General features: G+C 43.8%; 1 protein-coding gene across 2 annotated transcripts in view; it reads right to left on the bottom strand.

Annotated features, from left to right (window-relative positions):
- LOC115475544 (beta-1,4-galactosyltransferase 3-like) overlaps positions 1-17,495 on the bottom strand; it is a 298,706-nt gene that overhangs the window by 145,585 nt on the left and 135,626 nt on the right. The gene's annotated exons all lie outside the window — the stretch shown is intronic.

Genomic DNA, 17,495 nt, shown 5'->3' with positions numbered 1-17,495 from the left:
ATGCTCCCTACGCTTACAATAAGCGCAGGTACAATCCTCCTTCCCGCCAGCCTCAGGCTAAGCCCCAGCGCGCTCGTTCCAGTCAACAGCGTGCAACTCCACAGGCCCCTGTGGCTCCTCAGCAAAATCAAGGGAAAGGCTTTTGACTGGCTCCAGGCGAGCTTAGCAGAGATAAAAGTGTCTGTGCCAGACGATCTGCAATAATCCAAGTGGCTTAACCCCAGTGATTGCACCAGTCTGCGGAATATTTCCCTAGGGAAGAAAGGTTTAACTCTTCTGAGTTTCCACATTGCATGGAACATTTTCTTTGTTACATTTTTCGCGTTATTTTCTAGTGTAAGATTTTGATCAATTGTAACTCCCAAAAGTTTCAGGGTGTCCGAGACCGGGAGGGTGTGGTCTGGGGTATTTATAGTGGTGTATTTGAGCTTGTTATATTGCAATGAACGTACAAGACATTGTGTTTTTTACTTGGCTCTCAAGGGTCAGATTGCGGTCGATTATGACACCGAGTATTTTTAGGCTATTTGAGGTAGGGAGGGTGTGTTCTGGGGTGTTTATGGATGTGGGTTTGTACTTGTTATGTTGAGATGAGAGGATGAGGCAGTGTGTTTTTTCAGTATTCAGTATCAGTTGGAATGAGTTTGCCCAGGAGTCCATGATGTTCAGGCCGTCATTTATTTTGTTGGTTATTTCTGTTAAGTCATGACTGAAGGGAATGTAGATTGTGACGTCATTTGCATAGATGAATGGGTTGGGGCCTCGGTTGGATAGGGACTTTGCTAGTGGGATCATCATCATGTTGAAGAGTATTGGTGATAATGGTGATCCTTGAGGTACTCCACAGGTAGCTTTCCACGGTGGTGATATGTTTGAGTTTGATTTTACTTGGTAAGTTCTGGTGGTTAGAAAACCTTTTATCCAGTTAAGTACATTTCCATCAATCCTGAAGTGGCCAAGGAGTCTTAGTAGTATATTGTGGTTGACCATGTCGAATGCGCTCGACATGTCGAATTGGAGGAGAAGTGTACTTTTCCCTGTGGCTATTTCTTGCTTGAATTTGGCCAGGAGAGTGACTAGGACAGTTTCAGTACTATGGTGGGGCGAAATCCTGGTTGTGAGTCGTGTAATATTGAGAACTTGTCCATGTAGTCCGTAAGCTATGGTCACCAAGCTCTCCATCAGTTTGACTACTAATGGGATAGACGCAACTGGGCGGTAATTGGTTAGGTCATTTGTGTTTTTCTTGGCGTCTTTAGGTATTGGGGTGATTAGGATGTTACCATATTCCTCAGGGAAGAGACCTTGTTGTAGCCTGAAGTTTAGGTGGGATGTTAGGTCTGCCATGAAGCGGTCGGGGGAGGATTTGAGTAGATGACTGGGACATATATCCAGTTTGCAGTAGGTGTTGGCAAACCTATGAGTTGCTTTTGTAACTGATTCAGTGGTGAGGGGGGTAAATGTTGACCACATACGGTCAAGCTGGGCATCCACCAGGGATTAGGTCCAGGTCGTTGAAGAAGTTTTCGATAACGGTGTTGTGCTGAGGAAGTGTGTTGCATAATTTTATTATTTTTTCGTTAAAGTAATTAGCGAGTTTGTCTGCGGGTGGGATGTCTGTGTTGGTCGTGGTGATAGGAGTGGTGTCTAGTAACTTATTTACGAGTTGAAATAGTTTCTTCAGGTCTTTGTAATCCAGCCCTATTTTAGTTTTGTAATAGGACCTTTTGGTTTGTCTTATGGCATATTTGTATTTTCTATGTGTTTGTTTCCATACATTGAGTGTGTGTTCATCTTTTGTTTTTTTCCCATGATCATTCAAGTTTCCTGGATTGTGTTTTGCGTTTTTTTAATTCGTCATTGAACCATGGTATCGAGTTTTGTCTTCTTGATATTCTTGTCTTTAGTGGTGCTATTTCATTTAGTACGCTTCTGCATCTATCCTCCCACTGATTGAGGTAGTGTATGGAGTCCCTCTTGTGGTGTAAGTTGTGTGTGCTGGTGTATGGTTTAGTCCCTATATTTTGTCCCCCAATATAAGCATAATGGGGCACTATTTAAAAACCTTGATGAATACCCAATATAGGTCAATATTTGTTGATTATATTTTTTAACTTTAAAGGAACAAGGACCATAAGGCAGAACACACGTCATTCTTTCTTCCCAATATTGTTTATTGTTTGGATATAACAACCACGTTTTATGCAAATTATATGCTCTTTTAAATGCTCTATTAATAATTTTCTTTGGATATCCTCTCTGCTGGAAGCACTTTCTCAACATCCGCACGACTGTTCATAAAATTATTTACGGCGAGGCACCGGGATACGTGACAGATCTCATCAACCTGCCAACCAGAAACACCACAAAATCTGCACGATCATACCTAAACCTCCACTACCCAAGCAGCAAAGGACTCAAATACAAATCCACCTATGCATCCAGCTTTTCCTACCTAAGCGCACAACTATGGAACGCATTGCCAAAAGCAATAAAAACTACGTTCAAGAGCTGCAGCTGCCTGTCGGGAGCCCAGTACAGTGTTTGCCCAGGCGTCTCTTATGTGAAGGGCTGCATTCCTCCCTATCTCAGGAGCTGTGTGATCTGTGAGTTTCCTACATTGTGACCTGTCTCCCTTCTTTGCTATGAAGTGACTTGTGTGGAGGAGGGTTGACTGACAGGGTCTTTTGCACCCGGCTGTAACAGGCAGACTTGGAGAATAAAAGCAGTTTATGTACTGGGATTGAGCTCAAGCTGTGATAATTAACTGCTAGCCTGCAGCATATGATACATCTTTAAGGAAGAAAGTGAGTTGGGGGAGGGGTGACAAGTGACATTGGAAGCTAACTCCTGACCCAGTATCTGCAGGATAATTTTGTTTGGATTAAAAAACGGATTGGTGGGAGGAAATGACGTCACGATCCAAGGTGGCGGTCTGAACGAGGAGCTCCGCCGGGGCTGATAGTTGTTGGCACTACAAACTTACTCATACGGCGAGAGACATCGAGAACGATAGAGAGTACGCCTCCAGGCTATGCCACCAAAAAAAAACCTTGAGCGATTCCGATATACACCGGAGCATCGCGAAAAAGTGAATGAAGGGAGAGTGGGGCCGGAGTTGCAAGGATCCAAGATGGCGACTGCACACGCCCCACAGGAACACACGGTACGGAGCGAGGAACCCGCAGAGGCTGCAAGTATGTTGCAATCGGATGTAGCAGGGCTGCTTCAAGACTTAAAATCTGACTTCGCGGGGATCCGATTAGATGTTCAAAATGTCCTCAAAGACATCAGAGCGGAGATGCATGAATTGGGGTCCCGAGTGGGCGAAGTAGAAGGGGGGATGGTGACCCTTCAATCGGATGTGGACTCTATGCGGTGGAAGGCAACTGAGGAGCAGGAGGAATTTGGCCGGCTCAGGGAGCAAATTGAACACCTAGAGAATAGGTCTCGGTGGAACAATTTAAGATTTAAAGGTATCCCTGAGCTAGATATTTTTTCCAACTGTGAGGCTGTCATAAAAGAACTATGCCAGCATATTTTGGCCTCGGGGTCAGACACCCACCCCCCCGGAGATACGCATTCAATGTGCGCATCGAGCACAGGGACCCCGCAGAGATTCAAACCTGAGGGATATGGTTGTCTGCTTTCTAGACTTCCCCATAAAAGAACTAATCCTGAAACAGGCCTGGTTGAGCAAAGAAATTACTTGGAAGAATTACAAAATAGGGGTCTTTCAGGATTTGGCACACATAACGCTGATGAAGCGTGGATCATTCAGAGAAGTTACTGGATTTATGCATACTAAGGGGATCAGATACAGATGGTTGTTCCCCTTTGCAGTTTGGATTACAGTAGACGGGAAATCCTGCAAGGTTACAACGCCGGAGGAGGCGTGGTCGGCATTGCAGGCCATGGGTTGTCAAGATGTACCGGTGCAGAATCAGGAATCACGAACTCAAGCGGCTCCTAGGAGAGATTCAGCGTGGCAAGTGGTGGTGGAGCGAGGAAAGAAGAGGGACAAGCAGGCTTCCTAAAGTGGGGGCTGCTGAGACATTACGGACACATGGGTTGTTACCGCTTTGCTACACTGGACACTAGAGCAAACCTGGACTCGAAAGGACAGCTGGTTAGCATGCTTGATGTGGAGTTTGGGGCAAGTCATTTGGTTGCTTTGAGAATAATCGCTTTAACAGGTGGAACTTGTGCTACCCAAATTGGAGTGCGTCAAGAGCGGCTGTTATACTTAATAGTGGTGTTGACTTCAAGCTGAACTGCTGAGGCTGGCGAGGAAGAGAGTGGAAGATCTGGTTTGCCAGAACAATGGGATGTTTCTGGGAGGGGAAGACATCAGGACTGTATGAGTGGCTCAGAAAGCACACATAAGACTTGTGCTGGCGCAGTTTGATGTTAGACAAGAGAGTTTTGGGGTGGAGGAAATAGAGGGTTAGAGTTGGGTAAGGAACAGACACGGGTAGGGGGGGATAGCCTGTGTTTAAGGGTTATAAGAGGTGTGGGGAGGGGGGTTTGTCTAATGATATATATGATCAAAGCCTCTGGAAACGTACGTTACTTTTCCTACTATGGCTGATCTTCTGGACCAGGGATCAGCAAAGGGAGGGGGGGAGGAGGGGGGGGGGTTGGGAGAGGGGAGGAGGGAAAGGGAAAAGGGAAAAGGGGAGGGGTGAAGATGAGGGAAGGCGGGGGGAGGCGGGAGGGATCTGGGGAAACACTAACAGTAGGGTCCTTGAACGTGAATGGGCTTCACCATCAGGGGAAGCGGGGCCGAGTTTTTAAGGAATTGAATAGGTTAAAATGGGATGTGACGATGATGCAAGAGACACATCTGAGACCGAGAGACGCGCATTTATTGCGGCGCCGGCCCTTTAGAGAAGTATTGGTACATTAGGGACAGGAGGCCAGAAGGGTTGGGGGAGTAGCTATAATGGTGTGGCACACCTGTGGGCTAAGCATACAAGAAGAATTTCAGGACTCGAGTGGCCGATGTTTGGGGATTAGGGGATTTCTACAAGGTAAGGAGATCACATTTATTAATATTTTTGCACCTAATGAAGGTCAGAAGCAATTTTTTGATTCTTTGAAGGAGGAAATCCAAGGTTTTATTAAAGGCCAAGTGATCATAGGGGGGGATTTCAATATTGCCCCAGACGCGGATTTGGATCATTCCATGGGAAGGAGGGGGGTTGGAAGCGCCGGTCGTAAGGCATTGTTGAACTTTTTGAAGGAATGTGAGGTAGTGGAATGCTAGAGATTATTACATGGAACACAGAGAAATTACACCCATTATTCACATGCAGCACAGTCTTATGTGAGGTTAGACAGTTTGTGGGTACACTGCAACAGTTGGCATATGATAGAAGCAGCAGAAATAGAGACTTGTCAGGTCTCTGATCACGCTCCTGTATGGATTAGGTTTAAGGGGCTGGGGGTAGGCAGAGGGGGGGCCTATGGAGGCTCAATGAGACTCTATTGGGAGATGAAACAGTGAGGGAGGACATCAGGAGGGCGATACAGGAATTTTATCAACTTAATGATAATGGTGAGGTTAATGATGGATCCTTATGGGACGCTATGAAAGCAGTGGTTAGAGGAGTTTTATTAAATGGGGTGCACGGAGAAAAAGAGAAAGAGGTCAGAAATCCTTGGAGTTACGAGCTCGCCTAGTGCAACTGGAAAAACAGCATAAGAGGCAACCCACAAAAAAGTTGGGGAAGAAGCTTACAGCAGTAAGGGGAGCATTGGCACAATTGCAAATGATAGAGATTGAATATATGCAAACCAAGCTGAAACAGCAGACCTTTGAGTTTGCTAATAAATCAAGCGCTTTTCTGGCACGTCGGTTGCGGGCGAGGCGAGTGAAAACACTTATTCAAAGGCTGAGAGATGGTAAGGGGGGTTGGCATTATGCAGATGTGGATATATCTAGAAGCTTTGGGACATACTATGAAGAATTGTATAAGGGGGAGGATATGAGTAGGGGGAAATAGGGCAATTTTTAGATCAGCTACAGCTCCCGTGTCTTAGTGAAGCGGAGCGAGTATGATTGGGAGAACCGATAAGATGGGGGGAAGTATATGGGGTAATTAAGAACCTCCCGAATGGGAAGGCCCCGGGATTGGATGGTTACACTGCTCGGATTTTTAAGTGTTATGCGGAGGAGATGGGGCCCCAGCTTATCAGGCTAAGGAATGGAGTATGGGAGGGAAGGGGGATCTCGAATTCAATGATGGAAGCAGGGATCTCTTTGTTGCTTAAGCCAGGAAAGGATCCCACTGTATGTGGCTCCTATAGACCCATTTCACTTTTAAATGTTGACGTAAAGATACTGGCCAAGGTGTGGGCCAACAGGTTGGGACAGGTCCTACCAAAGTTGATAGGGGATGACCAATCGGGGTTTATCCCAGGTCGACAGGTGGGTGACAACATTCGCCATACCCTCCACTTGCAATGGGAAGCACAGAAGAGACTCCCAGGGGCAATACTGTTAACACTAGACGCCGAAAAAGCGTTTGACAGGGTTGACTGGGTGTTTCTGAAAGAGGTTCTGCAGGTGGATAGCAGCCTTGTTCCATGATGCTTCCTCCCCCTCTCTCATCCTTGGTGACTTTAATATTCCTGCTAATGATCCTTCCAACTCTTATATTTCCAAGTTACTCGCTTTAACGTCCTCCTTTAATCTCCAACTATGCTCCACCTCCCCCACTCATCAAAATGGTCACTGTCTTGATCTCATCTTCTCCTCCAACTGTTCACCCTCTAGTTTCCTTGCCTCTGATCTTCCCTCCTCTGATCACCATCTTATAACTTTCACACTTAAATCTCCTCCCTCCCAGTCCCGTCCTATCTTATCTCATTTATCTAGGAATCTTCACGATATTGACCCTTCATCTCTATCCTCCCATGTTTCAAACCCCCTCTCTACTGTGGCACCATCCACATCTGTTAACGAGGCTGTTTCTTCTTACAACAATACTCTATCCTCTGCCTTAGACACTCTTGCACCTTTGATGACCCGCCCTGTAAGGCGTACAAAACCCCAACCTTGGCTGACTTCTAATATCCGCTACCTACGTTCCTGTACCCGCTCTGCCGAACGCCTCTGGCGGAAATCTCGGGCCCTTGCTGATTTCCTACACTTTAAGTTCATGCTGACCTCCTTCCAATCTGCTCTTTTACATGCCAAACAGGATTATTATATCCAACTGACCAACTCTCTTGGCTCTAATCCTCGACTTCTCTTCACCACATTGAACTCCCTCCTCAAGGTGCCCCCTCCCCCAACTCCCCCTTCATTTTTTCCTCAGACCCTTGCTGAATTCTTTCACAACAAGGTTGAAAAGATAAACCTTGCTTTCTCTACCTCACCACCTCTCCCTCCACTAGTCCGTTCCCCTCTCTCTCCTTCCCCTCATTCCCTTTCCTCCTTTCCTGAAGTTACTATTGAGGAAACTACACTTCTCATTTCTTCCTCAAAATGTACCACCTGTTCCTCTGATCCCATTCCCACCCACCTTCTTAATGCCATCTCTCCTGCTCTTATTCCTTTTATCTGTCACATTCTCAACCTCTCACTTTCCACTGCGACTGTCCCTGCTGCCTTTAAACATGCTGTGGTCACACCTCTCCTTAAGAAGCCTTCACTCGACCCTACTTGTCCCTCTAATTACCGACCCATCTCCCTCCTTCCTTTTCTCTCCAAATTACTTGAGCGTGCTGTTCACCGCCGCTGCCTTGATTTTCTCTCCTCACATGCTATTCTTGACCCACTACAATCTGGTTTTCGCCCTCTCCACTCAACCGAAACTGTGCTTACTAAAGTCTCCAATGACCTATTACTGGCTAAATCCAGAGGTCAATATTCCATCCTCATTCTTCTTGATCTTTCCACTGCTTTTGACACTGTCGATCACAGCATACTTCTCGATACCCTGTCCTCACTTGGATTCCAGGGCTCTGTCCTTTCCTGGTTCTCTTCCTACCTCTCTCTCCGCACCTTTAGTGTTCACTCTGGTGGATCCTCTTCTACTTCTATCCCTCTGCCTGTCGGCGTACCTCAGGGTTCTGTTCTTGGTCCCCTCCTCTTTTCTATCTACACTTCTTCCCTTGGTTCATTAATCTCATCCCATGGCTTTTCCTACCATCTCTATGCTGATGACTCCCAAATCTACCTTTCTACCCCTGATATCTCACCTTGCATCCAAACCAAAGTTTCAGCGTGCTTGTCTGTCATTGCTGTCTGGATGTCTCAACGCCACCTGAAATTAAATATGACCAAAACCGAGCTTCTCATTTTCCCCCCAAACCCACCTCCCCGCTCCCCCCGTTTTCTATTTCTGTTGATGGCTCTCTCATTCTCCCTGTCTCCTCAGCTCAAAACCTTGGGGTCATCTTTGACTCTTCTCTCTCCTTCTCTGCTCATATCCAGCAGATTGCCAAGACCTGTTGTTTCTTTCTTTACAACATCCGTCCCTTTCTTTCCGAGCACTCTACAAAAACCCTCATCCACACCCTTGTCACCTCTCGTTTAGACTACTGCAATCTGCTTTTTGCTGGCCTCCCACTTAGTCACCTCTCCCCTCTCCAGTCGGTTCAAAACTCTGCTGCCCGTCTCATCTTCCGCCAGGGTCGCTTTACTCATACTACCCCTCTCCTCAAGACCCTTCACTGGCTCCCTATCCGTTTTCGCATCCTGTTCAAACTTCTTCTACTAACCTATAAATGTACTCACTCTGCTGCTCCCCAGTATCTCTCCACACTCGTCCTTCCCTACACCTCTTCCCGTGCACTCCACTCCATGGATAAATCCTTCTTATCTGTTCCCTTCTCCACTACTGCCAACTCCAGACTTCACGCCTTCTGTCTCGCTGCACCCTACGCCTGGAATAAACTTCCTGAGCCCCTACGTCTTGCCCCATCCTTGGCCACCTTTAAATCTAGACTGAAAGCCCACCTCTTTAACATTGCTTTTGACTCGTAACCACTTGGAACCACTCGCCTCCACCTACCCTCCTCTCTTCCTTCCCGTTCACATTAATTGATTTGATTTGCTTACTTTATTTATTTTTTGTCTATTAGATTGTAAGCTCTTTGAGCAGGGACTGTCTTTCTTCTATGTTTGTGAGCGCTGCGTATGCCTTGTAGCGCTATAGAAATGCTAAATAGTAGTAGTAGTAGTATGAGGCGCCGAAGGCCTGTATACAGATCAACGGCCAGTATACCTCCTTTTTTGTTATTGAACGTGGGACCAGGCAGGGCTGCCCCCGTCGCCCTTATTGTTTGCTATATATATATATATATAGAGCCCTTGGCAGAGAGGTTACGTAGCCATCCGGAGTTTCGGGGTTTCACAGTGGGGAAGAAGGAACATCGCATGGCACTGTATGCGGATGATCTGTTGCTTTATGTGACAGATCCAGGGAAAACATTGGAAGTGGTGGTGGATGTCCTGGGGGAATTTGAACAGTATGCGGGGTTGCGGATTAATATGGAGAAATGTGAAATATTAGGCATTTCGGTCTCCCAAGAAGAAGAAAACTATTTGAAGCAGAGGTTTGCTTTTAAGTGGGCCGGAAGTCATATTAGGTATCTGGGGGTTTATATTCCTAGAGATCTGAGTAGAGTCTATGGACTTAATTATGGCAAAATAGTGGAGTGCGTTAGAATTGAATTATCACGGTGGAAAGGGTTGTGGCTGTCGTGGTGGGGGAGGATGGTGGTAATAAGGATGAACGTCTTGCCTAGGCTGTTGTTTCTGTTTCAGTGTTTGCCAGTGGCAGTCCTCAAGCGGGAGATGCAGCAATTACAACGCCAGATACTGCAATTTGCATGGGACGGCTAACATCCCCGGTTAGCGGGAAGGGTGATATGGGGAGAGATTGAAAGAGGGGGTAGAGCAGTGCCTCGGCTTGAGTGGTATTATCAGGCTGCTCAGGTCAAGATGGTGCTGAAGTGGGAAGGGGGCAGGCTTAAGCCAACAAGTCAAGTGGAACAATCGTACTTCCCACATAGGGGTTTAAAATCGTTATTATGGACCACTGAGGGATTGGGGGGGTGTTGGCGGGCGTGGATAACCCATATCTTAGGCACATTTTGACTGTATGGGAGGAGTTTAGGAGGAAGTGGGGACAGGGAGAGGGGGTCTCCACTAGGGCGGGGATAAGATGGGAGCCGAAGTTCGGGGCCGGGAAGGATAATCGGGTTTTTGTGCGATGGGATCGCTTGGGCCTTTCGAGTTTTCGAGATGTGCTCCAAGGGGCCCAGATTAAGAGTTTTGAGGAATTGAGGCTACAATATGGACTCCCCGAAGGAGATCGTTTTTCTTACTTACAGATTAAGTATTTTATGGGAGCGATGGGATGGAGGGGGGGCAGCCCTCAGGATAAGGAGAGCTTAGAGAATTTATGGGGTATATTACGGAGGGTGTCTAGATCCATCTCGGTGCTATACAAATTTATGAGAGGCAGTGACCCTGCCCCCTTTCGCTTCAAGGGAGCATGGGAATCAGACTTAAATTGCTGCTTCAATGATCAGGAATGGGAGAGGATATGTGGGGAGGTTCAAAAGGCCTCCACGTGCGCTCTAGTGCAAGAGAATGCATACAAGGTGCTATCGAGGTGGTATTACACTCCTGAGAGAATTAGGGGTATGTACCCTAATGCTTAATGCTTCTGACCAGTGCTGGAAATGTGGTAAAGACAAGGGCTCATTTCTGCACATTTGGTGGTCCTACCCCCGGTTGATAACGTTTTGGGAGGCGGTGATGAAAGCATTGGTAAGAATGTTTGGAGATTCCATGGTGTGTAGTCCACGGGTGTGCTTGCTGGGGATGTATAATGACAAATGTTACGTTGGGGTCTGGCAGCAGCAAAATGCCTGATACCTCGGAAGTGGCGAGTTACTGGCCCTCCTTCCTTGGGGGATTGGAAAGCAAAATTAGAACAACTCATAGCTATGGAGCGCTTGACGGCATACCATAGAGATGGGGAGCTACAGCGCAAGAGAGGATGGTCTCAACTGCAAGAATGGGTGAGGACAATCAAACTTTGATAGGAATGGGTGGTAGTTGGGGAGGGAAGGAGGGGGGCAGTAGGGAAGGGAGGAACGGAAGAGGAGGGCTAGAGGGGGAAGTGAGGCAATTATATGCTTGAACAAATTTAAGGGGGTAGGACAGAGCTGAGGGTGTAGACCCTTTATAGTGATTGGGAGTTGATAGTTCAATTTTCACCATAAGGGTGACTGGGTTGTTGTTTTGTTCTTTTCTGTTATATTATATGGATGTCCAATATTTTAGGAAAACTTGGCATTATCTATACTGTCTTGAATGTTATAAGGTCCTTAAATAAAAATATTTAAAGTGAAAAAAAAAAACTACGTTCTAACACCTAAATTTTCGGAAAGCACTAAAGATAGACCTGTTCGGAAGAGCATACCCCACCGACCCAACATAAAAATACCTAGTCACTTGTGATACAATGTAACCAAAGACCGTAACGGACATTACCTGACTCTTCTTTCCCCTTTCCCTCGCTCAGTTCCCCCCAACTGTACCTACCACACATGTACCTCATTCTACCACAATATCACTTTGTATTCATGTATTTGTTCAGACTGGAATCGGCTAATGCCGTTAATGGTTATATGTAAGCCACATTGAGCCTGCAAAAAGGTGGGAAAATCTGGGATACAAATGTAACAAATAAATAAATGTAATAAAATCTTGTTCATCTGAACATAAATGACGAATTCGTAAAAATTGCCCCACTGGAATACTGTTTTTCAAATTAACAGAATGATAACTCTTATAGTGGAGCAAAGTATTTCGATCTGTGGGCTTTCTATACGCTTTTGTTTTAAATTTTCCTTTTTCATGAATTATGTGTATATCCAAAAATTGCACTTCATGACCACCTATGTGAGCGGAGAATGAAATATTTTCATTCACTTGATTTAAATAATAAATTCATGTAATTGTTCTTGATCACCGTTCCATATTAACAAAATATCATCTATATATCTCTTCCAAGAGATAATAAACTGACTGTAAACACTTCTATTCACAAAACGTTCTTCATATAAGGCCATATAAAGGCAAGCCACTGTGGGGGCTACCGTAGCCCCCATAGCGACCCCCTTTATTTGCAAAAAAATATTTTTGTTGAAATGTGAAATAGTTTTTTGTAATAACCATTTCTGCCAACTGATTCAAAAATGTAATTTGTGCTGCTATTTCCAACTTATTTAATATCTGATCTATCAGATCACACAGATATGGAATGCACTACCCATGGCCCTGAAAACCACGGACAACTTAACCAGCTTTCGCAAATCTTTGAAGACACACCTCTTCGACAAGGCCTACAAAAGACATCCTCAATGAAACAAACCACTCCTTATATCACCCATGTGCTGTAAAACACTTCTCACATGATCTTACCCAACACCTCCCATCCAAATCCTCTTCTACCTTCAGCTTATTATTGACTGTATCTAATTTTATGTAATGACTATATCATATTAACATCCTGTAAGCCACATTGAGCCTGCAAAAAGGTGGGATAATGTGGGGTACAAATGCAATAAATAATAATAATAATAATATCATATGTAACGGCCTCTTGCTGTGGAATTTTAGTGTATAATGCATTTATGTCTAATGTGACAAGGATGACAGATCTTCTAAAAAACGTAACTGATTTAGCTGTCTTAGCATGTGGGCAGAATCTTTTCTAAAAGAAGGTATTTTTTCCACTTCTGCACTCAAGTGACAGTCCAAATATTGCGACAAAGGTTCCCATAAGGAACCTCTGCCATTCACTATAGGACGTCCTGGAGGAGTCCTAATACTCTTATGAACTTTAGGAATAAAATAAATATAAGGAATTGCTGGAAATTGTTTATACAAATATTTGAATTCCCTACTCGAGATAAGTAGATGTCCATCTAGATAAGCCTGTTTTATCACTCCATAAATCTTAAGTTGATAATCCAAAGTAGGATCCTTCTCCAATTCCACAAATGATCAATAAATTTACTAAGTCCCATTGTAAATTAGACACATGCCCTACTTACGTAATAAAAGCTCCCCCTCAATGTTTCATAACTGACCTCACCTCCTATGTAAATTACATGCTTCAACACGGATATTTTTCCTGTGGACAAAGGTAACATACTACTCACACCCATCCCCAAAGACCTGAAGAAAAAATTAAATGATATAACTAATTACCGCCCAGTTGCTTCTATTCCTCTTGTAGTCAAGCTAATGGAAAGTTCTGGTTACTAAACAACTTACCGATTATCTAAACAATTTTTCAGTTCTACATGCATCTCAATCTGGATTCCGTGCTAACCACAGTACTGAAACAGTACTCATAACACTTCTAACCAAATTCAAACAATTGCAGCTGGCAGTAATGTTCTTCTCCTACAGTTTGATATGTCCAGTGAATTTGATATGGTTAGCCACAATATTCTACTGAACATCCTGGAATATTTCGGAATTGGAGGAAATGTTTTGAATTGGTTCCATAGCTTCTTAACTACAAAAACTTATCAAGTATTATCAAAATCGATTATATCATCACCATGGAATCTGAAATGTGGAGTGCCTCAGGGATCACCGCTTTCACCAATCCTCTTTAATTTGATGATGTTACCACTGGCCAAATCACTATCTAACCAAGGCTTAAACCCACACATCTATGCTGATGATATCACGATATATATCCCGTTTAAAAATGACTTATCTGAAATTACAAATAAAATTAACCATAGCTTCCAAATAATTAATTTGTGGGCGGATGCCTTCCAGTTGAAACTCAATGCAGGAAAGATACAATGTCTTATTCTCTCATCTCAATTCAATAGAACAAACTATGTCAACATAGACACACCAAATCACACCCTGCCTGTTGCGGACACCCTGAAAATCCTGGGAGTCACTATTGACTGTAATCTTCCTTTAGACAGTCATGTGAAAAATGTAACAAAGAAGATGTTCTACGCAATATGGAAGCTAAAAAGAGTAAAACCTTTCTTCCCAAGGGAGATATTCTGTAATTTGGTGCAATCACTCGTTTTGAGTCACTTGGACTATTGTAACTCCATTTATGCTGGATGTAAGGCCCAAATTATTAAGAGACTCCAGACAGCCTAAAATACTGCTGCCAGACTCGTAAAACGAAATTTGAAAGCGCCAGACTCCTCAGGAAAAAATTACACTGGCTCCCACTAACAGACCGAATCACATTCAAAGTCTGCACTCTGGCTCATAAAATCATCCACGGAGAGACCCCGATTTATATATCAGACCGTACAGACTTACCAGCAAGAAATACAAAAAGTTCTTCACGTACTTTCTTAAACCTCCACTACCCTAACTGTAAGGGACTTAAACACAAATCATTATATGCATCCAACTTCTCTTACATCTGTGCGCAACTTTGGAATGCACTGCCAAATCCCTTAAAAACAACACACGATCTGACAGCCTTCCAGAGATTACTGAAAACTAAATTATTTAACGAGACTTACAACAAGAATCCTTCATAAAAGTCTCACTATTACATCTGAGTGGAGGAGTGGCCTAGTGGTTAGGGTGGTGGGGAACTGAGGAACTGAGTTCGATTCCCACTTCAGGCACAGGCAGCTCCTTGTGACTCTGGGCAAGTCACTTAACCCTCCATTGCCCCATGTAAGCCACATTGAGCCTGCCATGAGTGGGAAAGCGCGGGGTACAAATGTAACAAAAATAAAAAATAAAATAAAATCTGTATCGGACTAATCAACATTGAATTCTTAATTTGGTTACTTTAATCACACTGCCATTATTTAACGATATACTCAACCTTACATTTTGCATATCTGATAGGTATTATTTCTTTTATTTCTAATTTTTTGATATCTAAAGTACCTTAATTGGAACAATACTTTGTTCTTCTCATACCGTTTATGACGATTGTCATTTCGGAATCATGTATGCCACATTGAGCCTGCAAAGAGGTGGGAAAATGTGGGATACAAATGCAGCAAATAAATAAATAAATAAATAAAAAGATCTGTCTCCTAACTATTTTACTGCTTTATTGCTCCCTGTCCTGGATTACTATCCCTCCCCATTTGTCTGCTCCAGACATTACCAAGGACTTATCCTGTTGTAACTCTTTTCCATGCCTGTCCTGACAAATTCTCATATTGTTCTCTTTTCTTTTTCCATTTTTTCCACATCATGAAGGACCCATTGTTGAACTGTATTAATAACTGAATCTATTGTACCCAGTGGCATCAAAGTGGAGAGCAGATGGTATTTATCTGAAAAGGATTTTATTTCTTCCCCCTGTTGTTCTTCCATGCTATTATCTCCAAACGTAATTTTCTAAAACATTTGTATAATGATTTATGCATATCAATAGGGTCTAGTCAGAACAAATGACAACCCTCTAGATAATACTAATTGTTGGTGTTTAGTCAGGGATTTAGAAGATATATTAAATAAATTCAATGTTGTTTCCTCGTCTGTCTTTTGGGGCGTGTCCCTCCACCATTGAAGATTGTCCCCTGCATCTACCGATGCCGGTACTAGTGCCAAAAAAAAACCCCTTGCTGAAAATGCTCCTAAAGGAACAACAATTAATTTTTGAATGGCAAACAGTAACCTCTTTGGAGTTAAACAAGAAGTAGAGTGGTTGGGGATATGTGCTTGAAGTCCTGGTTAGATGACGTGTTAAGTTGCGTCTTAATAAGCACAGCGCATGCTCTAGCGTTTGGAAGCATCAGCACCATTGCTCCAGGCATCTGTAGGAGACCCGCTTTGGTTATGCAGCCAAAAGAATGTGAGAAGGTAAAAAAAAAAAGTTCAATTTGAGGTACTTTGAATGGAATTTTAAGGGAGATTAAAGCATTGGGTTTCTTCTATGCCTTTGTATTTGTTTGTGTTTAGTTAAACCCCTGAAGACACCTGTGAATCCAGCAGGGTGCTCATAAGGAGTGGCGAGAATTACATACCCACAAATTTGAACTTGGAAAATGTTCATAATCACTTGTGTACTGTAGAAGAAAATGGATGGCGAATTAACATAAGGACTGTTGTTGAACGATGTACATTTGTGACAGCAAGCAGAGAGAAACAATGCAAGTGCAAACCTGAACGAATACAGAAGGAAACAAAGGACAGTGAGATCTAAAGACAAACAAGATTTATGCATAAGTCTACACTGTATCTCTTCACAGGAAAAAGTGATGCTATATTTTAATACAAGCCGTAAAGCCTGTTACAACGGGCGACATTTCTGTTGTGCATAATGTAATGAAATAGTCAAACGGGCAATATGTTTTATTTTTGAAATGTAAAGAGAGAGAGAGAGAGAGAGATGTATATGTGTGTGTGAGTGAGTGTGTGAGAGACAGAGAGTGTGTGTGTGTGTGAGGGTGTGAGAGAGAAAGTGTGTGTGTGTGCGTCTGTGTGAGTGTGTGTGAGGGTGTGAGAAAGTGTGTGTGTGTGCGTCTGTGTGAAAGAGAGAGATTGTGAGAGTGAGTTCAGAGACAGAGAGATTGTGTATATGTGTGTGTGTGAGAGAGAGAGAGAGAGAGAGAGAGAGAGACAGAGAAAGTGTGTGTATGTGTGCATCTGTGTGAGAGACAGAGAGTGTGAGAGTGAGTTGAGAGAAAGAGACAGAGAGTGAGAGTGTATATATGTGTGTGAGTGTGTGAGAGACATAGAAAGTGTGTGTGCGTGCGTCTGTGTGCAAGAGTGAGTTCAGAGAGAGACAGAGAGAGAGATTGTGTATATGTGTGTGTGTGAGTGTGAGAGACAGAGAAAGTGTGTGTGTGCGTCTCTGTGAAAGAGAGTGTAAGAGTGAGTTCAGAGAGAGACAGAGAGAGATTGTGTATATGTGTGTGTGTGTGAGAGAGAGACATAGAAAGTGTATGTTTGTGTGTCTGTGTGCAAGACAGTGTGAGTGAGTTGAGAGACAGAGAGAGATTGTGTGTGTGTGTTTGTGAGAGAGAGAGAGAGAGAGAGAAAGTGTGTGTGTGTGCGTCTGTGTGAAAGACAGAGAAAGTGTGAGAGTTGAGAGAGAGAGACAGCGAGAGTGTGTATATGTGTGTGTGTGTGTGTGTGTGAGAGACATAGAAAGTCTGTGTGTGTGTGTGCGTCTGTGTGCAAGAGATAGAGAGAGATTGTGTATATGTGTGTGTGTGAGAGAGAGAGAGAGAAAGTGTGTGTGTGTGTGTGTGTGTGTGCGTCTGTGTGAAAGAGAGAGAGTGTGAGTTGAGAGAGACAGTGAGAGAGAGTGAGAGTGTGTATATTTCTTTATTTTTATTTATTGCATTTGTATCCCACATTATCCCACCTCTTTGCAGGCTCAATGTGGCTTACAATTCGTCATGGATACTGGAAATAGAAGAGAATATACATTTGGTTTTACAGAGGGTTTTGGGTTACATGGTGGTGAAATACATGATTGTGTTAAAGCAAG

This window comes from Microcaecilia unicolor, chromosome 8 (genome assembly GCF_901765095.1).
Source record: "Microcaecilia unicolor chromosome 8, aMicUni1.1, whole genome shotgun sequence".
NCBI lineage: Eukaryota > Metazoa > Chordata > Amphibia > Gymnophiona > Siphonopidae > Microcaecilia > Microcaecilia unicolor.
Note: the sequence above shows the minus strand (reverse complement) of the source record. Positions and strands in the feature narration are given on the sequence as shown.